The 12,744-nt window shown below is 38.4% G+C and overlaps 1 protein-coding gene across 8 annotated transcripts in view; it reads right to left on the bottom strand.

Annotated features, from left to right (window-relative positions):
• The window catches only part of sh2b3 (SH2B adaptor protein 3), a 50,122-nt gene that overhangs the window by 19,688 nt on the left and 17,690 nt on the right, over positions 1–12,744 (bottom strand). The gene's annotated exons all lie outside the window — the stretch shown is intronic.

Here is a 12,744-nt window from a genome sequence, read left to right as displayed (position 1 = left end):
GTGCGATTTGTTGATAGTAGCAAATCTACACAATATGGAGTGATTTAATCTTTTGATCCCACACATTTTTGAATTAGCCCGTGTTACGGGATGATTTTTACAATCTTGGCTGAACAGCTTAAAGCTCTGCCTGGCTCGTGGCTACCATACACAAAATCTTGGCTTGTTTGTAAAAAATACATGTCCCTTAATATGTTTACAGAATAGCTACAGCTGCAGCTAACTAACTATTGTGATCCGCAGCAGCTGGCATTGTTTTTATTATTCTACTCAACTGAAATCTTTTCCCCTCGCTGATGCCACAGAAAGAGATTCTCTGATCCCAGCTCTTGCTTTCCTCCATAATAGGGATGCTACATTTATCCCGTGAGTTCAGGGTCGCCACACTCATTGTCCGCATTTTGATTTAGCACAGTTTCTACACCGGATGCCCTTCCTGACACAACCCTCCCCAGTTTCTGCTGGGCTTGGACCGGCTAGACCGCTTGGGATGGGAATGGGCACTTCAACATATAGCCGGAACCGGGGATCGAACCACTGACCCTGTGGTCCGTGGACGACTGCCTTACCAACTGAGCTACAGTTCCTAAATAAGAACTTCAAATCTTGCCGGTCTTAAATAAACATAAAATCATAGAGTAGTTTACACACATTTCTAAAACATGATACATTGAGGGATATTTTACAGATTCGCTCAGGTCTTCGTTTTTAGATTCTTCAAACCGTCACTGGCGTAAAAATGCATTCGTGGAGAAATGCTGTGATTACATTGCACCAGTTAACATATGCACGACAATTTTTAAAATTAATTTAAAGGAAGCATACTTGTGCATTTGCAACTGCAGCAAAATAACACAACTCAAAAGAGCACTTGTTATGGTTTTCATTTAGTTTGATTTTAGCCATGAAATTTTGTTCTCTCAGATAAGCTCTTTCACAGTCAAAGATATATAAACATCACCTTTGTACACACTGGTTTCTGGTACAAGGATATAGGTGGAGTGCAAGAAGCCAGGAGCTCACTAGAACTAATCACATTTAAAATCAGCTCTATCTGTGGCTTCACGGAGGATGTGGGAAACACACACACACACACACACACACACACACACACACACACACACACACACACACACACACACACACACACACAGAGTACTAGTTGTGAGGTTACCAACATGATAGAAATGAGTGTGTTCTAGGAAACCTGTCAGAGCTGTAGCCTTCAGTAATGCAGAAGTGTGTCAGGTTATTGTGCTGCCCTCCTTGCATACTTCTCAGAAATGCTGATATATATAAGCTAAATATGCAGAAGTTAAGAGAGCACACTGAAGATTCGCAGAACTGAGTGCAGTTCTAGTAAATGAATTAGCTGTGGTTTTACATATACCAACACACAATTAGCTAACCTGACAAAGCAGAAAAATTAGGGAAAAGTGCTCACATCTTTTGAAGTTTATGTAAAATATTCAACTTTTTAAGATCTAACAGTAACCTTTACTATATAGCACAGCGACTAATTTGTAACTAAATAAACACTTTTAATACTTCACAACCCCATTACAACCACTCTACCAAAGCACAAGAACTACACTAACAACATAAATATTGCAATGACATTAATGACCGTGCCCCAGTGCATTAGCTACACCAAACTTAAATAGCTCCAAAACAAAAATTGTCCTTTCATTAAGGTTATGATTTTGGAAGATTCACTCTGCGTTTTTATTTTGTCCCAAACATCACCTCAACCTCTGTTTAGAATGCAGCACAAACCACAGGGTCCAAAAAGATCATCCAGTCGACTTTTCACCTCTCTGAGACAAAAACAGAACTATATCACCATCATGGCAGCAGACTTTATCACGGGACTGTTAGAAATCATTAAGGCATTGTTACACACAGCTGCACAATTATGTCATTTTCTGTGTGTGTTGATAGACTCTGCTCAAGACAAACATTTTCCCACCAAACTATCGTGCAGATACTGTTGGGGCATTTGGATGGATTTACAATATCTACGAGGGGGGGCTGTTGCTCAGGAGGTAGAGCAGTCATCCACCAATCCCAGGGTTGTTGGTTCAATTGACCGCTCTTCATGTCACATGATGAAGGGACCTTGAGCAAGACAATGAGCTCAAACTTAGTTGCTCCCAGTGAGTCCAGGCCAGCTGCACAGCAGCTCCCCCATCGGTGGCCTAGGTATGACACTAAAGCCAGAGCATCATGGACAGGAGTCACACAACAATTTAAGTAACTCAATAGCTTTTAGAACCCAACTCGACCATAGACAGATTTCATTTGCTCTCCCAACCCTAACTATTCACTCTCCTTCAGACGCACAGACAATTTACAGTCACCAACTAACCTGACATGCATGTCTTTGGACTGTGGGAGGAAACCCAAACAAGCACGACAAAACATGCAAACTCCAGACAGAAAGGGCGCAGCTTGCCGGGGACTGGAACTATGGACCTTCTAGCTGTGAAACAGCCGCACTAACCACTCCCCCACCATGCTGCCCTAAATGATCTATGGAAGCTATAGTTTTCACCATTGTACCACAAACAATGGTCTTAAAACGTCTTAAAAAAATGCAACAGTTTGTTTATCATATGTCTTAAATAATAATACATTTTGAGAAACGTAACGCAACATAAATACGAGATCCGGATCTCGTTATTACGTAACCAAAGAAAAGAAATTAGAGCCCTTATCTCATAATTACAAGATACAGATATCATTATGAGATAAGGTCTTTGGTGAATGCAATGTGAAAACGTAATTTCTAGTGTCAGGTCAAGGAAAATATAATCGTTGATCCATGATTATTGCAGCAAAGCTTGCTCTGAGTTTTAAATGTCAGTTTTATTTACTGTAATGTAAAAACTAACAAGTAGTAATGTCTCATTGCATTGCTTAGCCTTAATGCGGACATAATGACAACCGTTGTGTGATTCATCGTCATTGACAGTTTTATACTGAAAAATGCTTTCTAGCAAAGAAGCTATCTCTATAAACCTACTGTCAGTCTGAATTGAGGAACCAGCTAATTGTTTTTTCCTGTCACCTCTATATGAGAGCGTCACTCTCATATAGAAGACTTGAAAAACAGCGACATAACTTTCCAAACTCTTCCACAGTAAATTTCTGTGAAGACATGTCTGCTGATATGAATAAGATATAACCACGTCAGCATGATAGGGCATTCGATTTTAATCTCCAAGTTCTGTTTTTCTATTTAAATCTAACACACAACTCGACCGTCGAAACCAAATTTAGTGATTAGTGCAACACCTTAATCTAGCAAACACTGAGGTGCAACTGAAATATCATGAAAAACAACTGAGGAAGCAGATCAGTTTACTGAGAAACAAAAAATAGATCATGTGATTGTGTGTAGTGGTGAGCAGTGCATGAGTAAATTCACATGTACACATGAACACTGTTTGCACATATTCTACTGAATTCCAAGTATTGACTCACAAACAACGTGAGGGAATTTAAGTTTTGGCTTAAATGGTCACAATGATACAAAAATATTCTCACACTTATATCGGCAGGTTTTTCCAAGAAAAAAGAAATTGGGGACACACGATTTTGGAAGTGAGTATGTAGTGACACAGGCAGAAGCTGTGTCTTTTTGCCTTTTTAAATGATACATGTAGCTTTGATACAATTCGAGTGCAATTGTTCACAACGTATGTCTTATTAGTTGGGGAGCACCAGAGCACACAAAACTCAGTGGTTGGAAGAAAGCATTTGTATGTGAAGGATTCTCATCCATGTGTCAGACTTGGCATGTGTCAGTTGTGTGTGTGTGTGTGTGTGTGTGTAGTGGTTAGTTAAGGGTGTGTTTTGGGTCCAGGGACAAATTATTAAGTATTAGTATTAAAAGTACTATTGAGCAAATTGTTCCTCAGCATGTATTTTTTTTTTTTTTTTTTTTTTTTTTTTTAAGATTTTATCTACAATTCAGACTTTGCTTCCTGCACTGCCCCTTTGCTCTTGTTATGAATTTCTTTCATAAAACCCTGGTGCAATTCTTAAACCAGCTTATCAATTTACTTACTTTCACTGCAACATTAATCACATTCATTTCTATGAAGATCTGCCGACACAGTACTGGCACGTATTTCTATGATTAATCAAATAATCAATTAGCTGATGTAAATAAAAAACAAATTATCTTATTATTCACATAACCAAAAAAAAAAAAATTAGTTTTTTAAGTAAATTTGTTAGTTTTTTGTCCTTTTGGCTTATCCTCTGAGTACAGGGTCGGCACAGCAGATCATTGGTCTACATGATGGTTTGGCACTTTTTTTAATGCCAGAGGTCCTTCCTGATGCAACCCTCTCCAATTTCTACCGGGCTTAAGACCGGCACTGAACGGCTGGGGATGGAGATGGGCGTTTTGGGGTTCAGGCTCCCAGGGATAGTTTGACAAGTGGTCAGGTGGAAACCTCCGACTCCAGAATTTCACTTTAGCATTACACCTCTTACATCTGGATGCTGGTGCAGTTTAACTCTTGCAGTTAATATGCAAGTAATGCCATCAAAGTGCACATTCTTTTTACACTAGCACCAACAGAAGAGCATGTGCATGATGAAATTGAAAAAAGAAAATGAAAGGCAAAACAAAAACCACTGAGTAGCCTCTTTTATAGCACAGGAAGTTTCTATATAGCCTTTAGACTTTTTGTAAATGAGAAACAATTAATAGAGCAGAGCCAAGCTAAAACACGGCCAAATGAAGACACCAATAATAACCACAGCGCAACAATTATCAAAACAAACTTTGTTTAGATTTATGCACAAATTTAATTTTTCTACTCAAGTTCCCAGAAACTCTTGCTATAAGGCAGTGAAACACAGGTATAAATTATATTTGCCAGTTTATTAGGAACACCAAGCTAAATGCAATGTAGTGTAACACAACAATTCTGCAATAAATGAAAACTAGAATTTACCAGTTTTATTGAAACTGTCCTAGAGAGATGTTGACTGTAGTTTATTGTCTGAAGGATAAAAAGAATTAACAACGATAACCCAATTACTGTCTATTGAACCATGACATAATTTGCTCCTCGGTAACATACCAGTGTTTGCAGGTGTGTACACTGTAGGTGTGAACAGGCACTGATGATAAGAAAAACAGAGGCCAAGAGAAAACTGCTTGGTGATGAGGCTTCTCAGCTTTGTTTTGGGGGCTTTCCACATGCAACTCAGCAAGGTCATGTGCACTGGCACTGTGGTTGTAGGGTGTACGTTGTACACACACACACCCACACCCACACCCACACCCACACTAACAAAGAAGTTATGATGGGGAATAAAAAAGCACACACACTTGACATGCATAAAGAATGCATATTATTAACCACTAAAGAGAAGCTGTGTATTGATCTAAACATACAGAGCAGGCCGAAACATACACACAGACAGCATGACGACAACTCCTGCAGAAAATGACATAGAATTAGAAAGAGACAGAGCGAGAGATCTGAAAAACATCTTGACCACATGACTCTAACCACCCAACTTCCTTTCAATGTTTCTCTTGATTTTTGTCACAGAGAAATACACACAAGCAAACAAACATACGCACATGCACACACACACACACACACCTCCCACTTTCAGGCATTTTCAACACTAAAAGGAGTATTTTCTCTGTATGAGAAGAAAGTTTTTTTGTCTCCTTTAAAAGGTAATCTAAGCAAATATAAACAAATGCCTGTCTGTCGGAGTAAACTACATCCGTTGTGAGCTTTGTTCACCACATCTTTACTTAATTTCCTCCGCTTCTTAGTCAGTATTCTTTGATATTAAAAAGCATTTAGCTGTGGCTGGCATATTACAGCCATCTATCCAGCTACCCCTGTGTAGTTTGCAAGGACAACACGCTGCAAATCCTTTTTCCTTACCACATGCTTCAGACCCCATGTTTTAGCAATTCCCAGACCAGGTGGGATGCATTTTCCCTCCAGTATACAGAGAGTTACAGAGCTGCTCCAGGGTCTCCATGTTGGTCTTGCATAGATTATGCCCAAACAAATCATCCAAAATCAAATGCTTGAACCACCTCAAAAGTCTCCTTGAAGAAAGCTTCACACTCTGCTTCTTCCAAATACTCGAAAACCATGTAAATAAAATCTATTTCTGTATTACAATTTCATGCAATATCTGATTTTTACTCATGAACTCTTGAATCAAGTTATTTAAACATGCTGACATGATACAAGTCATTCCCTACTCAAAAGGAGGCCATTTTGGCAGTATCAAGGGCTGGGGTTGACTCATCCTTATATTGTTTCACAATCCTAAGAACACAGCAAAAACATCATCAGAAAGGCAATGAGCAATCCTGAGTTCACCAAATTGTATATCTTCCTCCACACCTTTTCCTTTTTAGAAAAAAAAAAAAAAAAAAAAAACAGTTTGGTTGAACACACAAAGTTTTCCACCCTAGTTGTCCAGACAAGTAGGGATATAACACATTTGCCATTACTTTTTCCACTATTACTTTGTATGTTTAATAAGTGTGTTCAATAAAGTTTAAAAAAAAACATGGTGGATGGAGTCTTGCTGCGGGTTGGGGTGTATGTCTACATCACGCACTTGAGTTCTCTATAAATCGGAAGGAAAAAAGGATGCAGTACAATATTAAAAGATTCTAAGATAGATTTGATGAAGGCTGTACATGGCAGACAACCAAGCAATCTGGTAGACTTGGAACAATTATGCCATGAAGAATGGGCTAAAATGATATGACTGAAGGAATACAAACACTGCTCAGCGGGTACTGAAAGATGTCAGGAGGCATACAAAGTATTAAATAACATTTCATAAAGGGGGATGCAAACGTTTCATAGAAATTTTCATTATTTTACTATTACTTTCTGTTTATAATCTCGGCCAGTTTTGTTACTTCTGATGGTAAAGTTACAGTTGCCCTAGCTGAATATGCTTTAAATATTATGTTACTAAAGAAAAAAATAAAATAAAGTAATGAAACATATTCTGTTGCAAAGTTCTGCAGTACAATTGTACATCTGGTGGACAAGCACTCAGTGTGTGCACACAACCATGAAAACCTGCACCCACACACACATCCATAACCATCATATGACTTACTTCAAGGTATAATTTCTAGGTTTCATGAAACTCAATCCCTGGAAAGAGGAAAAGATTTGACTTTGTGGGTGAGATACAAAGACTGTAATGACGTAAAATGAAACTACTCGTCTCTCACTTAAGAGATAATCTCTGCTCTGAAAACTGCAGTAGGCAGAAGCTGACTGGCCATCTGGAAGTTTTGCAGAATTCTACAAAGGGCTGCTAATTCCAGGATTTCCCTCAGCCTTCCACCAAGCTGCTTGGCCAAACATGTATTGTTACAGACCCAAAATATAATATTTAATAATTAAGACTAAAACAAAGCTGCAAGCTGGAACCGGCAAATGTTGCTTGAAATTTAATAGAGCTGCAACTGATGCTTTCATTATCAATTAATCTTACTGTTTTCACAATTAGTCATTTGATTTGTATCATAGTTGTGAAAATCACAATTTCAATATAGATCCTGATGTCCTTGAAAAATATGGTAAATGTTTCATGACCAATTAGTTTACAAAAGGCCTGAGGCTTGTCATGAATATAAAAATAAAACAGTAGTAATTATAGCATTTTAGCATAATGTGCAGCTAGACTTTCTACAATAAATACAAAAGCACAAATCACAGAGACAGATCTCTTCAAGTCTGAATGGTTGAATGGGAGAAAATAATTATTTTGGTTGATTCAATACGGGGCAAGTAAAAATAAAACTGTAATCCAACTTGATGCCAAATAGCACATGGAGTTAAAACTATAGAATATGCATGTGTGCAAAAAGCAGAAATACCCCTCTACATTGCAATAACTTTTCAGACTTAACAAATGGCACCAGACACTGTCCTCATCTGCTTGTCTACCTACGTGCCAGTCTGTCTTTCTCTTGTGTTTCCTCTGTCTCTCTTGGTTGGTTTCCTTCTGTTTCTGGTTCAGCTGACTGAGGCCTATGTGCTCAGAGCTTCAGTTGTGGTATGTGACAAGAGCCAAATTAACGCTGCATGTTGCCATAAGAGAGATTGAAGTACAACAGTAACACAGAACAGATGGACACCAGAGTCTGGTTGTTGAAAAAGTTTTTCCACTGATGTTGCAAACTTCTCTCTTACTGACAGTGAGACAAAAAAAACAACAACAAAAAAAAAAAACACCACAGATGCAAAGAGATGATTGTGTGAAAATCCATACAAGAATGTGAGAGTGTGTGTGTGTGTGTGTGTGTGTAAACACACACACACACACACACACACAAAATGTATATATTTGCGTAATGTACATATGTGTGTAATGCATTTTCATTTTAATGCTGTGATGCTGTTATTTGAATGAGGCATAACTATAATTTTCACAGAAGGCCTATTACTTGAAATTCTTCTCTTTTCTTTTAACTGAAGCCTGAAGATAAGGTAGCACATGACCCTGATAGGGCGGAAAGGGGAAGACAAAGCTTTTACCATATATGCAGACATACATAAAAATGTGTGAGTTTACAAAGAAAGCACAAACACATACAGGGAAGGACAAGCCCACAGAGCATCTTGATACATAGTGGAGGCACACGAACACACTAGCAAGAAATTAAACCATGTGGGAATCATTAGGGCTTGAAAAACTGGAATAAACACATTGGACACACACAAAAGCACTAGCACAAACACACACACACAGCTGAGATGAGGGGGGGTTGATTAAGATGGGGTCTACAGAAGGTCTGAGGAAACGCATCCACCATCAGACTGGAGCAGTCTGTGGGAACTAAATCTGGACAACAGTATACCACATTTTCCTGGCAAGATGAGAATTGTGTCTGTAATGCCGACTGCTGTACGTCAGATGGAAGGAAACTGTACGGCTTCTCAGCTGAGAACAGTCAGAGCTGATGAAGGCTACCAGGTAACTGCAAAACTTGAAAGAAATCTGTCTGTCCTCATCAAGATCCTCAAGGCCAAGGTTAAATAGTACTAATTCAAAAATAAGTTATCTTAAAACAATGAGGCCATTATAAAGTCTTCTGCTCATTTCAGCTGACACAATTAAGATTCACTTCTGCAAAAAGTGCTGTGTAGCTGTGGCAGAAACAGACCCCAAACCTGCTTATGACTGTTTGTCAGAGATGCATTAACCATTAGCAAACCAAATACAGCAGATCATATGCATAGCTACAGCTTCTGGGGTTGTGATAATGAATTAGAACCTATTTTTTAATCAAATAAGTAAAGATCCAATAGTGAATTTAAAACATTTAGTAAACTTATTAGGTGGAAATCAATTTAAAGGACTTATTAGTCTTACTTTTTCAAAACCTAAGCCAGTTTTGCCATTGGGATTTTAAACAGAAGTATCAAAGAGCAGAGGGACTAATCTTTAGCATTAATACAGGGTTAAAATAAGCCATGTCATTCACACGTAAAGTACAAAGATGAAAACTAAAGGCAGTTATCCTCTGTCCTTCTGTAAATGAGGAATTGGTTGTTTAGTACATTCTTAAAAGGTCACGGTCATGCTTTTTCTTATCAAGCAGGTCATAATTGTGTTTGAACTGGCATTAACATTGCATCTCAACTTTTTTAAACTTCAAACTTCAAACGTCAAACTTTTTTTTGACGCTTACAGGATACAGTTTAGGCCAATTAAACATGTGGTGGCGTAATTTTTTTATAGCGTAATTCTAATGCTATTCAATGAGTAAAAAATGGATTAAAGTAACGAAAAGTATAGAAAGTGTACTGCAAACCCATTTAATGTGTGGGCACTCTTTTTTTTTTTTTTCTCTTTTCTATACACCCATACCTACATCATGTCCACACTTGTGGTCTTTTTAAATACTGAGCTATTTTTGGCCTGCCTGTGGCCTAACACTTCAGACTTTACGGAAGTGAAACTGTTCCTGGTTTTAACAACAATTGCAGGACAAAACATACATTTATTGAGACATTCCGAGGACGGGACTGTGCCTTTCACATAGAAAACAATTCTTACTGTTGCCTTAAACTTTTATACTTAATGCAAGCCCGGATAAAAATAGCCAATGATTATTTAATGTGTTGTGTGAAATCAGACAAGAGATTATCTTGTAGGTTCATTGCTTTTTCGGGCTAATACTTGGGAACTAGCGGCTACGCTTTGACTGGAGCTTTCTCACTCGAATACATTATCAGTTTCCCTGCAGCTTCCTCTTTTGTGCTAAATGAGCTCACTGATATCACTAGTGAATCTCACGCAAACACAAAGATATAAATAAAAATACACACACGAACTATACCCATGGATAACTATTTTCTGTGCAGGCAAGACACTGTGCACCATGCAGGCTTGCATGCTTATACACCAACACGCATGCAGTTAAAGAAAGAAGCCACAGATGTGTGAAACCCCAAAATGTACATCCACAGAAAAGAAACTGAACCAAACACAATAACACAGCCACTCCAACAAATTTAAACTTTGTGTGTTTAAATTACTTGTCCTGAATGCATGCGCTTTTACTTGTATATGGTCAAATGTGTGGATGATAGTCCACAACTCTCCTTCCTTTTAAGGCCATTCCCAAGGCCTTAATTGTCTGCCCTGCTAGGATTACACACACACGCACACACAGACACACACACACACACACACAGAGCTCTGGCTCTATCATCAACTGAATTACCTCACACAAATGGTTAGAGCTGCAGCTGGCTGAAGAGTTGAGGGTTGCTAAATATAAAGCACTGCAAGCACACATACAGTACACACTCAAACTCACACATGCATGCAATGTCTTTTTCAGTGACCTCGCTGTTTGTGACAGAGCACACATTTGCACACACCCCGAAGAGGCGAAACTGTGCATCCAGCGACCTTATACTGTAGATGACGGCGGCTAGGACAGCAGTCACCAGAGCAGCTCTGATTACTGGTTTTGAGATCATGGGGGACTGGGTGTGCAAGCACATGAAGCCTTGCAGCTGGCCCCATCTGGACACATTGCAGGGTTTGATGCCATAAGGTCTCATGTGGGGAGCCAAGCATGCATACAGTATATCTAAAAAGGACATCATGCTGTGCCATGATGAGCTGTCTGTCTTTCCTTAACTTAAAAATACAAGTTACTCAAATACACAAATTGAAATGTGACAATTTCACATTTTCTGACTATTTGGTTCAATGTTTTATTTATCGATTAATAAGCAGACAAGTTATGACTGGATGAAGCAAACCCCAAACAAACAGGAAATAGTGTAGGAGGCATATCTGCTCACAAAAGAGTAAAAAAATACACGAATGTTGCAGAATCTTCGGAGGTAATGTAACTCAAAATCTCACATTGGGCAAATCAGGACCTATATTAATGCATGAAAACTGCATTATTATAAAGAAATGTGTGACGCTAATCAGTGAGGCACAGGCAGAGTAAATTTATCTTTATCATGACCAACTGTAACTCAATTTTCTAAAGCTTTCTTAAGTGGCTTAAAGGGCAAACTATTTCTTACTCTATCTTTAAAGGTTATCATTGTGAAACAAATGAGGAGTTCTACTCTGACACTGCTACTCTGCACACAAGGCAAAAACAGATGTAAAGCTTTGATTAGTTTTCATTAGTTTAAGCTGTGACTAGACTAATCACATCACCCTTTTAACTTTTTCAGTTCACATCAAACACTGCTCAGCATGACAACACACACTTAAGCTGAAGATGAAAAACAAATCCATCGCAGGCGGCAAAAATGTGATAAAAACCACCTGTAAACATTCACAGTTTTATGAGACGAAGCAGAAATTCATCACAGCTTTGTCTTGTTCTGTCATGTGGCAAACTGTACACCAAAAAGGAGCTTTTTAGATGCGGCAAAATATTATTTATGAAAACAATACAAACTCAGGCAGAGAAAATAGATGATCTGAACGAGGTGGGGGGGAAACCCCTGTGACTAAAACAGCTGGAAACAGGAAATGACTTTGTGCCTCTGTGTGTATTTGTGTGTGTTAATTTAGAGTATGTACATGCATTTATGACACCGACTGGCATTAAGCTGACATTAAGCAACCCTTGATAGGCATTTGCGGGTTTCCATCTTATTGATTAGCACAAACAAATCCACAGTGCAGTATCTTGCATACATATGAAACCCAAGCTGAGGAACATGCCAGCTGTTTCAGCGCTGTGCAGAGTTCTGAGAAGAAGCTTAAAAAACATTTGCAAGAACAGAAGACACACCATCCTGTGAAACACAGACGTATAAAAAACAGACATATGCTATACCAAGAACAACAGTGAAAATGATCAGATAATGATTATGAAAAGCGAGTGCAGTGTTAATATATGGCAGTTATAGGAAATGTATGTCAATAATGAGATAGCAATATTAAAATGAAGTAAACCAATATATAAACTGTGACCATGCAGTTCTGAATTTAAACTAACTTTAAGTCTGTACTTGATTTCAATAGTGAATAATCTGATTATGTCATGCAGCCATGTGTTGTTGCACTGCACTCTCAAATATGAAACTCAAACTATGTTGCACCTATAGATGTACCTTAAAGGAACAGTTTTTGGAATTGTATTTGTTTTCTTTGTCTGTGCTAGAAGAGCACATTATCGTGGTTTTGCACCAAATACAGAGCGGGAATAACACAGTGTTT

Source organism: Channa argus, chromosome 11 (genome assembly GCF_033026475.1).
Source record: "Channa argus isolate prfri chromosome 11, Channa argus male v1.0, whole genome shotgun sequence".
Lineage (NCBI taxonomy): Eukaryota > Metazoa > Chordata > Actinopteri > Anabantiformes > Channidae > Channa > Channa argus.
The sequence above is the reverse complement of the archived record's forward strand: the minus strand, read 5'-3'. Positions and strand labels throughout refer to the sequence as shown.